The following is an 18,448-nucleotide window of genomic DNA, read 5'->3' as shown; positions in this document are numbered from 1 at the left end:
TGATTGTCATGGAAACTAATGGAAATTACTTTTTTTTTTGTGTGTGTGTGTCTGTCGTATATGATGATGTTTGTTAAAATAACTAGGAAGCATTCTTTCTCTCTTTTTTTTAGCAGTTTAATTGCTGACTTCTGGTCTTATAAAGTTCTTTGTTAGCAGAATTCTTCTAGGGAGGTTATACAGAGTTTTTCAGTGCTGTAAGGTATGTGTTGGGGATGAGTATTCGGAATAGGGCAGCTGCTGGGCAGTTCTGATTGCTGAGCTGCTTTTTACCCTGAGACCTTCTGCAGGGCATCCGTGTGACTGTCTTCTCACCGAGAGGCCTAAAATTAGGTACCCAAGATGACAGGTAGCCTGAGTGTACTGTTTCCCATGTAAATGATAAGCAGATGGTTAGCTACTCTGAAAAAGCACAAGCTGGATGAAAGGGGGATGATAATGCCAATTTATCAGCCAATGAGTTGTCAGGCTTGATGGCACAGTGATGGCAAAGAGCTTAGAGAATTTCAGATTAGAGGTGTGAGTGTAACACAACATATTATTATTACTATATTATTATTACTATTCGTAGAGAATAGGGTAGTTAGTCTCCTAAATGGTGATGGCAGCCTGGGCCTGAGCGCCTCAAAGTGTACTCAGGGTGTTTTGGTGGAATTTTTCTGGTCCTGTGTCAGTGCATGAGATTCCTAAAGGAGAGTTTTCCACCCCGTGACTGCATTTAGGTGATAATACAGTGCAGTTCATGCCTGCTTTCAGGGAGCAGCTATCTCATACAGCAGTGGAGAATGTGCATAAAGCTATCTTGGTTTTCAAACCTAGGCCTGTTTGTTCAGCCAGCGGGTGTTCGCACTGTAAGTACCAGGAGTCCCAAATTAGTTCCTTTCAGCCTCTGTCCCAACCAGCAGCATTATGTGTTCCTAAGTTGTTGAAAGCATTAGGATGTCTCGGGGAGGAATGCCCGTATTTGCATCATTATGTTTTATAGGATTTAGCTGTTAAAAGCCAGGCACACCATGTACTGCTGGCTGCTGTCCCAGTGTTAGTGTAGTCTGATCTCTGCAGTTGCGTGGTTTCTGACAGGGAAGTGGGAAGGAGAGGAATTACAATGTCTTGGCTCAGATGAAGATGCAAAACTCAGGTAAGAAGAAGAAACACAGTGAAGTCCTTGCGTGGAGCGTGCAGAAGTAAAGCATGTGTCTTATGAACTGTTGCTTAGTGCAATGACATGAGAAAGTGAAGGAACAAGAAGATTTAATGGGACGTTGATGTGAACTGAAAGAACGGGGTCCTTATGGCAGGGTTGTGCTGACATCCTGATGTTTTGGAAGATATGAGGCTCATGAAAGTCAGTTGTGTTTTGCTGAAGCAAAGGACTTGGAGGATTAAACTTGGGCAGCTGAGGTGTTTTGTGACCAGAGATGTCTGCTGCAGCCTTTGGCTGAAATTGCTGTCACGCAGCAGAGGTGACTGGACTGGTCATGGACCATGTCCTGTATTGCTTATGGCACAGCATGTGCATTGATAACTGAACTTGGGGCAGCTTTACTATGGTAGATGAAGCAGTGAGCTGCAACATGTCAGGAACTGCTTCACAGCCAGTTTGGGTACCTTTGCTGTAGAGTGAGTATTCATTCCTAAAGGAAGCAGTCACAAACAGTGTCCCTTTTACAGACTTGATTTTCATCTACACCCTGGACTAGATGTTGCTGACTGAAACAGTAAAGGCTTCTTGTATAAAGGTTTGCTGTTTGCTGCTGGGACTGGACTGTGTTTGTGTACATGTTTCACAGTGTCAGGGTTGCCAAGCACACAAGCAAGTAATACTTGCAGGGGTAAGGGTTTTGTGGTTCACATGATAAGTGAGAATTGGTGTCAAGCCTCCTTGAGTGACAGGCTCTTAAAGATGAGCACAAATGTGAGAGACAGTCATGTTCACAGTAAGACACTTAGCCTCTCTTTGGTCAGGGCTGTTTTATTCTGAGTTACTGCATTGAAGTGCTCAGGTCTTGTAAGTTCTAGAGCACTTAAAACACAGTCGGGAACTTAGAGCCAGCAGCAGGATTTGCATAGGCTGTGATGAAGTTGTTAGATGTTGTGATTGCAATAAATCTTTCATTGCAGGCTAAGATTATTTCCTGTATTGTACTTTTGCCATAGGCTAAAGGAGCACACACATACCATCCCTTCAGCTCAGTGAGATAACTTCCTAGAGCTGGTATTTTACCTGTGCATCTGACGTAAGTGCCTACACCCTCACAGGGTCTGTGTGTTTGGCAGGGAAGGACTGGGGCAAGCTTTGCAAATTTTCTGCTAGAAGGGCAGTTAGACCTGTGATAAGGAGCTTCTTTGGATAGTGAGGGTTTTTTTGAGTGGGTACTTTTGGTTTTGTTTGTTTTCTTATTTTTAATTTATTTCAAACTGAGCTAACCCAGTTTATTGGGGAGCTGAATAGTAAGATTTTCTTCCTTTTCAAAACAAACCAAGAGGTTTTACTCAAAAAGTTTAGTGTTGTGTTACTGAACCTTTCATTGCATGGTTTTAGACTTTCAGTTATTGTAAAACCTCTAGGTGGCCTGTACCACCCCACATCAGTAAATTGTGGCTCAATACATTGTTATAGTATCACATGCTACTTTTAAAATTGTGTGGAGTGAAACAGATTGTGTTATATTGATATATTTCCTCCAGCCTGCACATTTGCACAGACAGCCTCTCATATATCTTTGTTTAACAAGGCAAGTGTGACATCCAGTACATGAGATTAACGTCTACACATACACAATGATATGTACTTTCAAAGTTTGTTCTCGGTATTCAAAAGGCTACCACTGATTTCCTACTGTGCTTAAGTCAAAGCCAGCTCTAGGGACACATTTTAATAAATGCTTTGGGTGTGTGAATTTCCTGGGTTTTCTTAAATCTTTGTCAAAAAAGAAAACCTATTGTCCCTTCTAAGTTTCCTATCTAATTTCTTTCAGCACATTGCATTTTATCACTGAAATCTTCTCTGCATAGAAGAAGAGGGTCTGGTTGCATTAGGAGTAGTAAAAATAGAATGCTTATACATTTGGGTGATGTCATTCCTGGAGTGGAGCCCTGGGAAGGGGAGGGCAGTGTCACAAGTGCGGGTATTAGGGTCAGGAGAGCTCTTGGCTTTCTTAAACCTGGTTCTAGCTGCAGGCACTGGAGGATGCTCCTACTTTTACAGAGCACTCTAGGCTAGTGAGGGCTTGAGCAGTGGTGATAACTCTTGCCAGACCTCGCTTTATCTTTTTATCTTTTCCTGGGATGAGCGTAGACAGCCATAGCAGCCTTTCCTACAGCAAAGGATGCAGAAGGGCAACGCTGCAGCGAATCTGTAGAATAAACATCTTTCATAAGTTCTTTAGCCCCTTTATTTGCCCCTTTTCTTTCAAGCCTCTTCTAAGCCTTTCACTGCAAGGAAGACATTTTGTTCTGTTCTCATCTGATCTTCCCCTGCTTGGATATACATCCGTGAGTCTGAGATCTTACTGAAAACCAACGATCGTCAGCAGTTCAGTCTGATACACTGGGCTGTGAACTGTAGTGGCTGAGGCACAGGCGTGTATTTCTTCCTGCTGACTTTATTAGAGGAGCAATAAATTCTGGCTGGCCAACAAGGTGGACAGCCAAGACTGGCAGACAGCTGTGCAAGCTAATGTCTTAAACTGCTGCAGTTGGATTTGCTGGAGGCTCCCTTCTGAAACCCTTAGTCTGCCTCAGTTTTATGTCTACCGGAGTTCATTTTTTCCCCTCTGAAAGTAACGGCAAAAATCTGCTTTTTTTTTCACTTAAGTGCTGTAGGAGAACCTATGGTCCTACAGGGATAGTTCCTCTCACCTCCCAGTGCAGCCCTGGCTGCAAATGAGCCGCTTAACATCGCACATGGACTTTGCTAAAGTTGCAGCAGAAGCTTGGGCTGTCCTTTCTTAATTAAGACTGCAAGAATAATGTGACCTTCTCTTTAGTTACTCACTGCATTCATTAAATGGGACATTTTCTGTCTAATACCGAAATTGTTTATACTGCATTAAGCAAGGGAAGTTTGCCAAATATTTTGTGCTTGTTTAACTTAAAATATATCCAAACTAAGTGTGCTCCCCTGTCTTTGATTTGATTTTGACATAAAACGTGTAAAACACCAAGTTTCAGCCTGCCACAGATGTCTCTGTGGCATCTGTACAGTTCCACAAAGAAGGGGGTTTGTGGGGAAACATGAACTCAGCCATTACTGCATGGTTGCCAGCAAAGGGAGAGTATGGCTGCTGCCCTCACTTTGTGGAGCTGAGCACTTCAGATCATAGAAGATATTTTCAGGCAGCAGTAGGCTGGTGCTGTGGGCTGGGTTTCCAGTGAGGCTGAAGGCTTTTGTTTCCTTTCTGTATCACTAAGCATTTCCAGCTTCTGTGAATGTCGGGCTGTTTGGAGGAATGTTCTGCCCTGGCAGAAGAACCAAAGCATATCAGATGATTTTCTCTTTGAGGGGGGAGGTTAGAGGGAGTTATGCAGGGGTGGATACAAAAGGTAAAAAGGAGAATGTCAATCTTGTGTAGTATGGTTCCCAGGAGGATGGGAAGCCAACTTCAGATGATCAGTGGTGTCACCTCTGATTCAAGGAGTAGCAAATGGGAACCCCAGTGGTTGAAAGCATGGATAGGGTTTTGTTTGCCAGTTGTGTCACAGATACTCCCTCTGATTAGGGAGGCCCAGCAAAAATTTATGATGTCTGGCTTCTTGCTGTTGCATGGGAAATCAGAGACATATAAAAATGTAATCATTAAATGAGCAAGCAAAAAAAACCCAGTGGAAATAACCTGTCGCTAAGCCAACTGAGCTGGCTTTGGTAAATGGAGATCTCTTGTCTATGCAGAGATCTTGGCTTCTGCTGCCTCTATAAACCTTCAGGTTTCTGGGACATTTCCCAAAATCTTGCACAATCACCTTCATTGCTCAGGGAGGAATGGCTGTTGTGCAGGTGCTGTTTACATCTGTGTGGGCCATTGCCTTGTCATTTGTCTTTTTCTACCAGCTTTGTTTTGCCTTGAATAACCCCTCATCTCATACTCCTGAGCTCCAGGGTGTAAATACACTGAGCTGCAGCTCCAGCTGCCATAAAAAACTATGGGAGATCTGTGCTGCTTGGGTGGCTGCTGTTTGTGTGATCAGGGCGAATGGCCCTTGGACGCGGTGCCTTGTGTTGGGAAGACCTGGCTGCCCAGAAGGACCATGGCCCTTCTAGGAGTGAGTACCAGGTAAGAGCTGTTGGGGAGGAAGATGCCTGGGATTCACAGTGCTGAACTGTGGCTGCAGTTGCTTTGGCATTTGTCAGTCTTTTTTGCTTCTGTGGAACAGAGCATTTGTAATTTCATTTTGCTGTCTGCTGCATCATCTATCTCAGCCCATTAGAGCATTTAGAATTGTAGAATTTCCTGAGTTGGAAGGGACTCACAAGAATCACTGAGTCTAACTCCTAACTCTGCACAGGTCACACTGAGAATCACATCATGTGCCTGAGAGCCAAGTGCTTCTTGAACTCTATCACGCTTGGTGCTGTGACCGTATCCCTGGGGAGCCTGTTCCAGTGCTCAGTCACCCTCTGGGTGAAGAACCTTGTCCTAATATCCAACCTAAACCTCCCCTGACACAGCTTCATGCCATTCCCACGGGTCCTATCACTAGTCACCAGAGTTTTTCCTACCTAATTTCCTGCTTAATTACTTAAGCTGCTGTCAAACCTCTGTAAGGTAGGCTGTTATTACATCTCTCTTACTACAGCCAAAATCAAGCAAATAAAGCCATCACCTCCAGGTGGTTTTCATCCTCTTTCTAGAGAGGGGGAGGCAACCATTGGCTCTGTGCCATTAAGGGCACAGGGCTATGCTTCTCTTTTGAGAAAATACGAAGGAGAAAAGTTGAAGGTTAGAGATGGGGGTGTGAGCTGCCTGTGTGCTTGGCTCTTGTATCCACGGCGCTTGCTTACTGAGTGACTGAGAGGGATAGTGGTTTCATCAGTGGAGCAGCAGTAGCTCAGCCACCTTCACAGACAAAGGGTTTGTAGTACCTGTGTGTTCAGATTGCTGCAGGTACTCATTCAGGCTCCAAGTTGCATCCCACCAGGCAGTTGCTTGATGAGGGAACATAAAACACACACTGGGACCTTCTGCCACAAGATCTAGGATCCACATCGGGCTCTGGCTCCAGGGCATGGTTGTGTCCTTCCTCTGTGCCCTCTTCTCTCTGGTCTCAGTGGTGTCCTGACCCTGCCTCTTTTATGCAAACCATCTGCTGATTCAGTTCTCCACCCTTGTACTATTTGTCCTAAATTACTGTTTCCTTCTGGCATCAGCCCTGCAAGGGAGATGTAGACCCTGCCTTTCATTTCATTGCTCCATGCTGTACCCCAAGCAGCCTGTGAAATCCTGTGATCCCGGAACAGGGCTCGTTTGGTCATTGTGTTCAGATAGTGTTTGGGCAACGTGATCAGGATCTGTGAGCTGTAAGAGGAAGGATTGTTCTTAGCGGGGAATGAAATTTCAGAAGTCAACAGATGCTAGAATGGTCACTGGCTGTGTTTAAACTGGTGATTTCCATAAACAAACTCTGACACAAAATTGCTATAATCTTTGAGGGATGTGGCTATCTCCCCACAAGCAAGAGGCTTATCACCAGTGTGTCTCTCTCCATAAATTCAGGCTCTTGCAAAGGTGCTGAGCTCTACTCTGCATTCTGAGCACAGCAGCTTTAACAGTTCCTTGAAACATGGACAAAACAACTTACTGAAGCTTGTTCTTAGAAACCACTGACCTTCTTCTGTTGACACTGTAAAAGGAAAAGTCAGCCTGAGGCAAACTCCTGAGATGGAAAAATTTCAAACTGAGCAGTTCAGTGCTGGCATAGTTCTTAGCAGTGGAAAAGACAGTTTCATAAGGAGAAGTGTCAGGCTGCTTTTAAGCATTGGGTTGCTACCTGTTCTACCCATAGCCACGAGGTGACACCTTGACTTCTGTGAATCGCCTGGCTCAGCTGCCCTCTATTCCTCAAGAGGACCTCCAGGGGAGGTCAGGCTGTGAAGTACAAACAAGCAAAGCAAAGTTGGAGGTGGATCAGAGCTGCTGTTTCATATACGCAGTTTGGCATGTGTTTGTCTTTTCCAGCCCCAATAATGTCTTGCAAATACCAGATTCATGGAAAATGGTGCCTTGGCTGTTACTGGATTTCCCATTGTGGTGCTTGGCTCCTTGCAAATTGTGGCTGAGATTCTGCCATGGCTTTGGCGATGTCTGTGTTATTAAACTAAACATGCACAGGGTTGTTTGCCAGCTAGGAGGCCAGGAGAGACCAAATGGCACACATCTATGCTGTTGCACTTAGTTCCTGCTTAGGGATGCTGTGTGTATTACTTCTTGGTTACCAGTGGTCTGTGCTAATCCCTAAACTGTGTCTGAGACCACACCAGTGGTCCTATTCCCACTCTGAGCTTGGGTGCCTGGCACTTTCCTCCTAGTGCCTGTCCCTCTTTAATTTTCCAGGGTAAGTGCAGTCTCTTGGTTCTCTGTGCCTGTCCCAAAACCACACAGTTGCCTTGATTTTTCCCGTTCTCTGTGGTGTTTAGGAGGGGCTTGCGCTCAGTCAGCCTTTGGTGGCTTCTCCTGCTGCCTGGGGTGTTCCTGTCCATGGCTGAACTTCAAGAAGTTTTCCTGAGATTAGCCTAGACGTGGAGGATTACTGAAATATCAGTGATATCTGTTATGAATTCACTCCATTTAGTAGTCTAAACTCTTTCTCCTTACTCCTGGATTATAAGCCTTAGCTATTGCTAATGAGTTTGTTAGAAACACCAGCATGGAGATGAGCTGACACTGGTGAATTGACACAGCTTGTTGTGTGCCAGGGAGAAGTCTTCAGACAGCTACGATTTCTAGTTCTGATGACACAATTGTAAGCAGCATAGAAGCAAAAGCTTGCATAACTCAGTTGTCTGGCATACAGGTTGTGTCCCTGCTAAAAAATCTTGTCTGTGTTCCTGAGCAGTGGAGACCTATGCAGTAAAAGACATCTCCCATGAAAGCTGTTCGTTCTGCTATTTCTTCATGTAAAATTCCTTCACCAACAGCTTCAAGGGCAATGCTGCATTGCTCTGCATTTAATACCATAGAATTTGTCTTGGGAAATAATATAATTGTATTTTTTTCATAACAAAACCATTATACTGTCAAAAGCTTAATTTTCTGTTGCATTAGCCGACAGCTAGCAGAGATTGCTGGGAAAAGAAAGTGCTTAGCTTAACCTAAATTTCTTACTAGCAAGAAAAATGGAATGAAAACAAAATGAATTTATAATGAAATGGATTTATTTCTGGGCTTCCCTATTGTGCTGTTGTTTGCTTTCTTTGAGGGCATTTAGAGCTGATTAGCAGCCCTGGAGACAGAAGTCCATTATTTACCCAAAGAGCAGCCAAGTTTGGAGAGACAACAATGCAGCCTTCCTCCCTCCCTTTTTCTCTATCCTCTGCATTCCCAAAATAAGCCTCAAGTTTGCCCAGAAGGAACCATTCGTCATCGAGGAGAGGACAACTAAGTCTGTGTGGTCTGCTGCCTTCTCTTGGAGGTGCCAGCAGAGGCAGAGGGTTTGTTGGAGGTCTCCTGCTCCTCAGGGTCAGGTCCCCGTGCTGGGGAGAAGCATGGGATGCCTTCCTGGACTGCGGCAGGCAAAGGGCTGGTGAGGGTGTCTGAATCCATCTGCACTTAACCATCCTTCTGGGAAGGAGGGTCACAAGGGCTGTTCAAGGAAAAAGGAGGATGAACATGTGTTCCTGCTGAAGAGATTTTGCAAAAGGCTGCACAAAAAGAATTGTTTCTTTCCATGGGAATTAAAGCTAGGGGAGCAAATTGGGAGAGCCAGATACAAGCTGGTCTGTGACAGCATCTCTACCCTCCTCCTCCCTCTCTCCCAGGAATTGTTCCTGGGCCCTCTGCATACTCCGGCCGTGGGGGCACAAGCACAGAGATCCCAAACATCCATGGCAATTGTTGCCTATAGCATGGTATTTTTAATTGCAGGTTTACAGGCAATTTCAGATCATAGTAAACATAGCCCTGGGTTATTGGAGAGAGTTTATAATGTGGGGGAAATGCTGCCTATTGTCTTTTGAATGCCCATTGAGATAACAGCATGGCTAATAATGGATATCAGCTCCAAATCAGTGGGAGACTTAGTTCTGTAGGGGCTGCTCCCTCCCTGAAACACAGCTAGAGCTGTCTCATGTTGTTCTGTTGGTTCCCAGGCTAATGCAACCAAGAGCAAATGCATTCTGCTTTCTGTCTCCATCCCTAATCTTCTATGTCACATCTTGTTGTACAGAGGATTCTTTTTCCCTGGAAGGAACAGGAGTTTGATGATCATGACTTACTGTCCTGATTATAATCCTGGCTAAGCTTGCACTGTAGCGAAAATATTAAATTCAGTTTTGAAATGTTTGTTTGCCCTGTTCTGGCCATAAAATGGTGTTAGACTGCATATTTTCACCCCTGATTTGGTCTGTCCCCCAGATTTCCACTGCAATGGAAGATTTTTGGATCTCATGCTTATTTAAAAGTGTTGTTGATAACAATTAAAACAGAAATTACTTGTATAAAAGAGCATTATTTATTAAGTCAGACATCTGCTGTTGCTTTCTATTTTCTTCCTTTGTGCTGGGCAGGACAAGGGAATGAAATATTAGTTGCTAAAGCATAGAATGTATTCCTATGACAATATTAATAAACAGGTATGAATTGGCCATGAATACCATTAGTCTTGACATTAGGGGAAGGCTCATAACTGTAACAGGGTTTTGAGACCAGGCTTTCACTGGGTGTGAGACAACCAAAAATAACAGCCTTTAATCAGTATCATGTAGGTGGAGTTGCACAAAGAGGGAACACTGGTAGCACGGAGGTGGACTTGGTGACTCACAAGGTGCCTCCCAGCCCTGTGTGCTTCCTGCATGTGTGTGATCCCATTGAGAACTTTGCAGTGGTGCTTAAAGGCAAGTGTTGGAGAGGGCAATAGGAGCAGTGTGTTGGGAAAGGGGCAAGGACAGTCATTTAGATAGGCAGGGAGCAGGGAGCTAGAGCTCTTGCTCCAAAGCATTAGAAAGAATTCAAAGACCATGACAGCCCAAACACCTTGAGAAAACTGAATTTTTCACCAGTACAAAGTTACAGGAGTAAAAAATCAATCACGGGGGGGGATGGGGGTGGAGGGGGTTTGGGATGGGATGGGAATCAGTCTTCAGTTTGACAACACAGAACAATGAGACTTGCTGGCAACTAGAAGAAGTTCAGTGCTAATGAACAGGTGGTCTGGCACTCAAGAGAGAAATTAAACAGCCTGTGGACAGCAGAAAGGGTTGTGCAGCAGAGAGACACCCCAGATGATTGAGTTTGTTACCAGCAGCATCCTTGCTGAAAACTCCACTCTGCAGTAGTGGTGTGAAGGAAACAACAAATATCTCCTCTGGAATGGTGCCTTTGCTGCTCCTGCCTGGAATTCTTTGTCCAGGGCAACACTGAGGGTGGAAATGATGGTGCCAGGGGGCCTGAGGTTCAGCAGCACTGGGATGCAGGGACAGGGCTGTGCCAGCCACAGCTCCTACAGCAGCCATGAGTTGTGTTAGTGATCAGTTGGGTGGCACAAAGCTACCTTTTCTTGCACTGTGATTTCAATGAGGTGGTGTGGGAGTGGGGCCGTTTGACTGCCTGTGTGGTATGAAACAGTAATGATAATTGTCTTGTGAAAGTATTAGCAGAAAGGACCTGTCTAAAGAGGACGCTCAGAAAGAGCCAGTTCTTTACTCACTCTTCCTTTACTGGTTTTAATCTGTCTTGTGTGTTTATCTGAGTCATGACAGTAGAGGGAAATAGGGGAGCACTTGGCCTCAAACCATAAGACACACAGAAACTGCAAGGACGTTGCTTTTCAGAGCACTTGCATCAGGAACAGGCCGGCCCCAGTCACAGGGGGGTGGCCTTTCTTGTACAGAGAAATGGACATGGTGGTCAGCTAAGGGGAATACCATGGATTTCATAGGAAGTCCCTGCCCCAAGTCTGTTGGTGTGCCTCTAGTTTGCATGCACAAAGCAAGGAGGGCATTAAGATCCCCCCAAGACAGGAGTTTCACCTCTTCTTTCAGTGAGGCTGACATTTTTCCCTTTGGATCCATCAGTAGATCCAGACTCTTCCACACTCTCTGGTGGTTTTGTGGTTTTGTTTGTGGTTGTGGTTTGTTTTTTTTTTTAACAGGGATGTGTCTATAATTCCTTGTCTTGGTGTGTGAGAGAGAGAGGGCTGCAGTTTCCACCCAGGCTCTGAGCTTATCTCTGCCAGCAGCCTGTGCTGCAGGCTGGTGTGATTCTTGAGAGCTGCCTTTGGCTCTCCTGAGCTGTGCCATCTTCACCCTGTCAGAGGGAAGGGGTGGGTCTGGAGGGTTGCAGGGGAGGCCATCACCCAGGGAGGTCCCTTCTCTTGCTGGTTTTGGAGGGTCAAGGCTGAGCTCCTTCACCAGTGCCAGAATTTAAGTGGGAGCCACTGGTAGGGACAGTATGTTGGGCTGAAATTCTGCCAGATGGGCAGACTCTCCCTTTAACATCAAGATGGGGCTGAGCTGCACAGAGACTGTGAGCAGGCTTCTTTCCAGTGTTTGAGATTGGGAATTTGATTTGGCTTGTGTTAGAGATGGGATGCATGCAGATGTCTGTATTGCAGCCCCCCAGTGCCTGCGGACTGCTTTGATGTTGCACAAATCCTGAATTTTCTGCCCAAGACCTCAAGTGCTCTTTGGGTTTCCTCCCTATAGCATGCATTTCCCAGCTGTGGGCAGTGATGCTTCACATGCTTGATCTGTGACGTGCTCTAGGAGCCATGGGGAAAAAATAGATGGGAAACACATGTTTTTATGGAGCAAGTTTGCATACCAATAGCATCGTGGCCTCTACATTGTGCACCATGTCTCCTTAAGGGAGTTGTAACCCTTAGGAAAAGCAGGAAAGCTGCCTTGGTTTCTGGTAGGCTGGTTGGGGGCCCTAGGGTCTCACAACTGGCCCCAAAGCAGAGGGGTTCGTGCTGGGACCTTGCAGCATTGAGGTTTGCCAGCAGGCACAGTGGCAGCCCTCTCTCTGGGCCGGGAGGCAGCTGCTCCTCACTGGCAGTGCACCAGCAGCTGCTTCGAGGAAAGCCTTGGAGCCAGGAATGCGTAAGGATGCCTGCATCTGTGCGCCCTCACAGCCTTTCATCTCTGAAATGTGGCTCAGCAAGGCCACAGGGCAGAAAGCAAAACGTCCTGGGAAGAGCTCAGGAAGTATTAAAGAATAGTTCATGCTTTTGGAGATGATTCAAGCAGTGATCCTTTTTCTAGGAACGCAGGCTGCAGGAGGTGTGGAGAGCCCCAGGATCACTAGCAGGGCTTGGAGCCCTCTCCTTCTAGCCCAGGGCATTACTAAAGCTCGTAGCAAGTCACTGCCTCCAGGGCAGTGAGAAAAGTGAGAACTTGCTTGGGTTGTCGGGTTGTCGTCATTGCATCTGGCTGGCACTGGTTGCCTGCCCTTACTGATTTGGGGCCAGGTAGGCTACTGAAGTTCAAAAGTCCCGTTTTTAAGTGATTGTAGTGATGCACTCTGGTCCTTTACATCTCTGCAAGTTGAGCCACCTCTGGGTGTTTGTAGAGGCGATGACAGTGTCTCTTCAAATTGCCTGTCAGGGAATGAGAGCTGGAAGAAGACCCAGGCACTTGCTTTTCAGCTACAGGCCATGTTGTCTCTGCATGAGTCCTGGGCTCACTCTGCTTCTCAAGGCAAACCTGAGTATCTCTATAGTGTGGGTATCAGCTTCCCATTTGAGTTTCTGCATGCAAACCTCCTGACACCCATTAGCTTGCCAGCTGGGTTTGGAGGTGCCAGCAGGGGCAGCAATATTCTCTTCTGCTGACAACTGCAGCGCTCACTGTGTGTCTCAGCCAGGAGGCAGGCACAGGCTCCTCAGGGTCTAAAGGCTGGGAAGCGATGGGACAGAACTGAGTGTTTGAGAGAGGAGCAGAGCAGGAGAGGTGTTTGCAGCCCTGGTACAGTTCGGACAGGGAGCTGCCTCATTAAATCACTGCTTTGCTGGAGTGACTCAGAGGAAGGGATGCTTTCTCTGAAACACCATCTACCTGGCTTATCGTAACCACCCAATGGAGCTGCGGCTTTGTTTTTCTGTTTGTTTTTGAAAATCAAACCATGGGAGTCAGCATCAGCAGTCTTCCCAACTAGACAGGAAAAAATTCCATGCTTGCAGAGAGAGGGGGGAGAGAGATGTCTGCAACAGTTCTTCGTTATTTCCAGACACGGTCACAAAGAGCCAGATGGAAGGAGATGAAAGAATGAGAAGAATAGTTTGTTTTAGACACCAAATAACAATGTTTTAGGAGTAAAGCCATTGGAATAACTTATTGGTTTGGATTTTTTTAATTTCCTAGCTGAATCAGAGAGTCAAACCAAAAATTTCATGTCAGGTCAGCTGAAACTCATGTTTTATTCTCAACAGAAAAAAAAAGGACTGGGTAAACAAAAAGTTGCTAAGTTTACAAAAACATGTTTTTATTTTACTTTCTTTGACCTTTAAGCTTACATACATAACTTCATGAAATATATTTAATAACAAAGAAGGAAAAATAGTTCACTTCATCTCATAAATAACTTTGGAATCAAAGCTGTTCCCTAAACTAGACACAAATTTCCAAATAGTTTTGATCTACCTCAAATTGCATTTTCTAATGAACTAGCTCTCTGTCTGAAAAATGTTACTCAGCCTTATTTAGCAATTACAGGAAATCAATAGTGGCTTCTCTTGTTTCTTAAACACAGAATTGCCTTCAGGCTGCAAATGCTGGCTAATCTGTGCTGTCAGCCTGGCACAGAGGCCATGGGGACAGAAGGGAGGCTCTGCTCTGGGAAAAGTGGGGGTGACTGAGTCGGCTTCCTTGAGACTACACATGTGGGTGTGGGATGTGCCACTCCAGCACAGCAGGAGGTTATTCGCCGCTCAGTTTTGTTTCCCCTTCATTTTATATACTGCTCTCTGCTGTGAGAGGGATTATAGTTGTAACAGGTATATCTTGCAAGCAACAGATCATAAGCTAACTGGTCAGGGGGCAAATACCGTCCATCTTCCTCAGTGACAGTCCACACAGCATAGTTATCGCCTGTTCCCTTCTGTTTGTGTTGTGTTAAATCAGGAATGAGGCTGGGGACACACCAGTGTAAGCAGCTTCCCTAAGAAAAGCCTTGGTGTTTGACCAAGCATGTGAAGCGAGAGCGGCTCCAGCACAAGCTGCAGGAAGCAGTGCAGGGGCAAAGGGTGGCTGTGGTGCCAATAGCCTGGGGCAATACCCATCCTTGGGGCATCCATGGGAAGGCTGAAAACCCTGGGACTTTGGAAGTTCTCTTCTTTCCTTCCAGCTGTGGCAGTTGCCATAGTGATTGGATTTTGTAGCATATTTCATAGTGATGATGCCAGTTTTCTCATAGCCTTCTCACCTTATTGGAGCTTCCTCTTGGCTGTCTCAATAAAGAGTTCATCCATTAAGCACAAGTCAGAGAGACTTAGAGAGCTTTCCCTACTGCAGAGGGAAGCCTCTCCAAGGTAGCTGTGAAATGGTGTTAGCTCTACACCGGGACAGTTTCAGGTGCTGGTGCGTGAGCTGGAGGCTTTCTGAAAGATAATGAGGGCAGCAGGAGTTGAAAAGAATGTGCTGATCAAAACTCAGGGGTCACAGTTCCCCTTGTGATGGGTCCCAGATGGCCCAACACTGCTGCTCTGGTCACGTTATGGGGCTGTTGGTGACTGCCCTCACAGTTTAATGGGATTTTCGTGTTGCTGATGTGATGTTTCTGAGAGTAGAGAAGAACACATAAACGTGTCTCCCCCTGTGTCTATGCAGCCCTTCCCATGTTCCTTTTTGCATCAAGGACTTTCTCTTAGTTTTTACAGCAGTGTTTTTCTTCTCTTTTCAACACAAATTTCACAGATTTCACAGAATATTCTGAGTTGGAAGTGACCCACAAGGATCATGAAATCCAGCTCCTAAGTGAATGGCCCATACAGGAATTGAACCCACAATCTTGGTGTTATTAGCACCATGCTCTATCCAACTGAGAGAAGCTCAGGTGTACACATTTTTCTGCCAGTTGTCAGGTCTTCAGTAGTAAAAGGTTACAAGGTTACAGAGGTTACAAGAACCTAGAACGCTTTCTTTGCATCTCTCTGCTTCCTGAAATCCTAGTTTGCATTTTCTAGACTGTAGTATGATAGAGGTTTGGCAGACTTGCCTTCAGCTCCCTCTGACTACAGGGACACAGTTTAACCTTTGATGGAGCTGTGCCTTTTTGGCAGACGTACCACTGATGAGCAGCCTCCAGGTTAGTTCCCCAGCCTACCCAAACTTTTCCCCTCTTGCAGGTTTGTTTTACATCACTTCTGTTTTCAGGTGTTCCCGTTAGTCTGATAACCATTCCTGACTGTATGATTTCAGGAATAGGGTGCTCTGTCAATACCAAAGGCCAAGAAAAGTTATCTAGACAAAATAATGCCTAATAATGGCATTATTAGGCATAATAATGGGAGGTTTTCTGACCCTTCCTCACTGTTCCAACTGTGTAAAGGGGGTCTCATGATTTTTCAAATAGCAAAGAAGCTTCAGAGGAAAGGAATGACTGTCCCCTGGGGATCTGCTCTTGCAGAGCCATCTCCAGCAGAGCCATTGGGTGGAGCAGCCCTGAAGCTGTTCCTTATTAACAAGGATCTGAGCAAATCCTTCACCAAGACTAGAAGTTAGGAAGTGCAAAACTGGCCTATGTCCAATTCTGTTCTCATTCTCTCTCCCCCACTCTGAGGCTGACTCAATGCTTCCCTCCAATCACGTAGCAATTTCCATTTGTTTTTTTGCAATGTGCTGTGGTAGAAGGCAAATAAAGAAGGACTAAGGGTCACAGCTTGGAATAGGAATCATCAAATCCATTGCAATTGGATTGCCATTCCAGTGATGGGAACAAAACCACTGAGGTCTCTTGCACAAGAAGCTGGATGCTGCTGGTAAACCTCAGCATTTCCTGCAATCTACATTCCTCTTGTGTATCCAGTTACTGGAAGAGGTGTGGATATGCCATAGGGTTGTGAATTCTAACTTGCCTTCCACTGCTTAGCTCACTCTTCCCTTCTCCCTGTTGGACCTAGGTGATGGCTGAAAAATACGCCAGATTTGGATCCCATTCAGAAATAAATCATCCCAGCTGGTCAGAAAAAAGAGGCAACAAAACTTACTGGCAGGACCAGTAAAATCTGCAGGACTTCAGAGTGTGGGAAACTAAGGGGATGAAGGATGAAAAAAGAGCGACTGCCATGATACAGAAGGAGCTGTGGGTCAACACAGAATTAGGGGTGGAAAGGGAAAATTTGAGGCTGTATATGACACAAACTGCCTCAAATTGGGTAATGGGAGGGGGGTGGGGGGCAGGCAGTGGAGTGAGTGCACCTCAAAATGGGGCAGATGATCTCAGGGCTGAAGTGCTGGGCTCTGCAGACTGACTTCTTGCATCCTGCAGGGGAAGGAGCATGCCATTGGGAAAATGCCATCTGGCAGAGAAACCTTCCATTTATAGCTGAGCCTGGGTGTGCTTAGAGGTGATGGCATCTATGTTTAATTGCTAATTTAACAGTAGTCTGTGGTCCACAGCTCTTTTCTGGTCTGGAGGCCAGAGACAGTGCTCCAGCTCTGCCTGCATGCCCTGAGAATGAACTCTTCTTCATCCTCCTCCTTCTCACACTCCCATGTTGACCGCTTCTGAGGTGCTGTGACTTGTCTTGTGTGCTACCATGTACAGAATGGCCCCTTCTTGTTGAAATTCAGGAGTCAGTGCTGGTCTTGTTTTTATTTTTGTTTTAAACAAAACAAGATGGAGAATTGCATTTCCCAGAAGCTCAGCCTTGGTAAAACAAAGCCTGGCCCAGGGCAGTCAGGATCTGGGAAGGAAAGTCATGCCCCAGATGAGGAGTATGACTTGTATATCAGACTGTGAAGTGGTCCTGGCTCCAGACTAGAATGCAGAGGGAGCTAAGCTGCTGTCTTTTGGTCATTCTCCCTTGGACCTGTCTTTTTCAGTCTGTCACATGAGGAGGAGGATACCCATCTCATCCCAAAGGCACTGTGGAAGTAACTTAATTTAGGACCTTTCATGTACACTGAGATGCTTCCCTGTGCATGAGGGTTATTTTTCTATCCAAGTACAAAATTATTAACTTGATTCCTCCCCCTAAGAACCATGGTGCAGCAGCAGCAGCAGCAGCAGCAGCACCACGTCCTCTCCTATGGGACTGGCTCTGCCCTGCTCACAGCTGAAGCCTCTTCAGCTGGTTTGGCACATGCAGATCAGTCAGTCTCTGGACTCCTGCCTCCATGCCTTGCTGGGAGCCAGCACTAGCAAGAAAGATCCTGGTGGTTGTGGAAAAGCTGGCAGATTCACCGCATGATGCGGCAGGAGGGAATCAAGCTCCTTATTCCAGAAGTGCTGCAGGGATGGGTGAAGGGAACAGTGCTAAGAGACAATGTAGTTTTGGGCCATGACATTTTGGAAGCTGTATGAGGAGTGTTTTTGTAAAGCAGCTGAATGAGGCCGCAGCACAGAGCACTGCCAGATGCAAGCTCCCTTTCTTCTAGCAGCCATTTTCCAGACTTGTTTGCAGTAGAGATTTCCTCTTCCCCAGACTCTCATGTCATTGTTCCCTTAACGGGGCCTCACCAGTCATTGCCTTGTGGTGGAAAATATGAGGTTGTGGGGGCCAGAGCACATACATTCCTTCCAGCTTAAAAGGGAAAACAGAGTCCTCACACCGTGGAGTCCCCGAGAGGTGTGCCTGGTTCTGTAACTGTTAGCAGCATCATGCTGTAAGAGACATCAGCTGTTTGGCAGATGCCTTTCTGCTCTTGATTAGGTTGTAGGGAGAAAAGCCTCCTTCCTCCCAATTCCTGCTTCCCTTTCTGTGCAGGCACCAACTTCTGCCTGCTCACTGTGGAATGTGAGAAAGCCATGGCTGGTGTGTTAGGGCTGCAGTCCCTGCCAGCGGTCCAGGCCATGAAGTCACAGGGGTCAGTGGGGAGGCAGAGCTCTCTGTATCACCCTGCCAATCTTTGCAAGGCAGCGCTGCCTAGGCAGTGTGGTTTGTAGCAGTACGAGCATCAGATATCTTCATCTTCATCTCCCTCTCCTTGATAGAGCCATGGACAAATTCCTACTACAGGCTTCCACGAGCAATGTTGTTTTTCCATGGCCCAGTGCAGAGGTCACTGACCTGATGGGCCCCCTTTATCACAGAGCTCAGCCACTCTCCTGCTCATTGCTCTGGTATGATGGGCACA

The 18,448-nt window shown here is 46.1% G+C and overlaps 1 protein-coding gene across 1 annotated transcript in view; it reads left to right on the top strand.

The window, feature by feature from the left end:
- FSTL1 (follistatin like 1) overlaps positions 1–18,448 on the top strand; it is a 51,896-nt gene that overhangs the window by 9,875 nt on the left and 23,573 nt on the right. The gene's annotated exons all lie outside the window — the stretch shown is intronic.

Source organism: Corapipo altera, unplaced genomic scaffold (assembly GCF_003945725.1).
Source record: "Corapipo altera isolate COAL_440 unplaced genomic scaffold, ASM394572v1 61, whole genome shotgun sequence".
NCBI lineage: Eukaryota > Metazoa > Chordata > Aves > Passeriformes > Pipridae > Corapipo > Corapipo altera.
The sequence above is the reverse complement of the archived record's forward strand: the minus strand, read 5'-3'. Positions and strand labels throughout refer to the sequence as shown.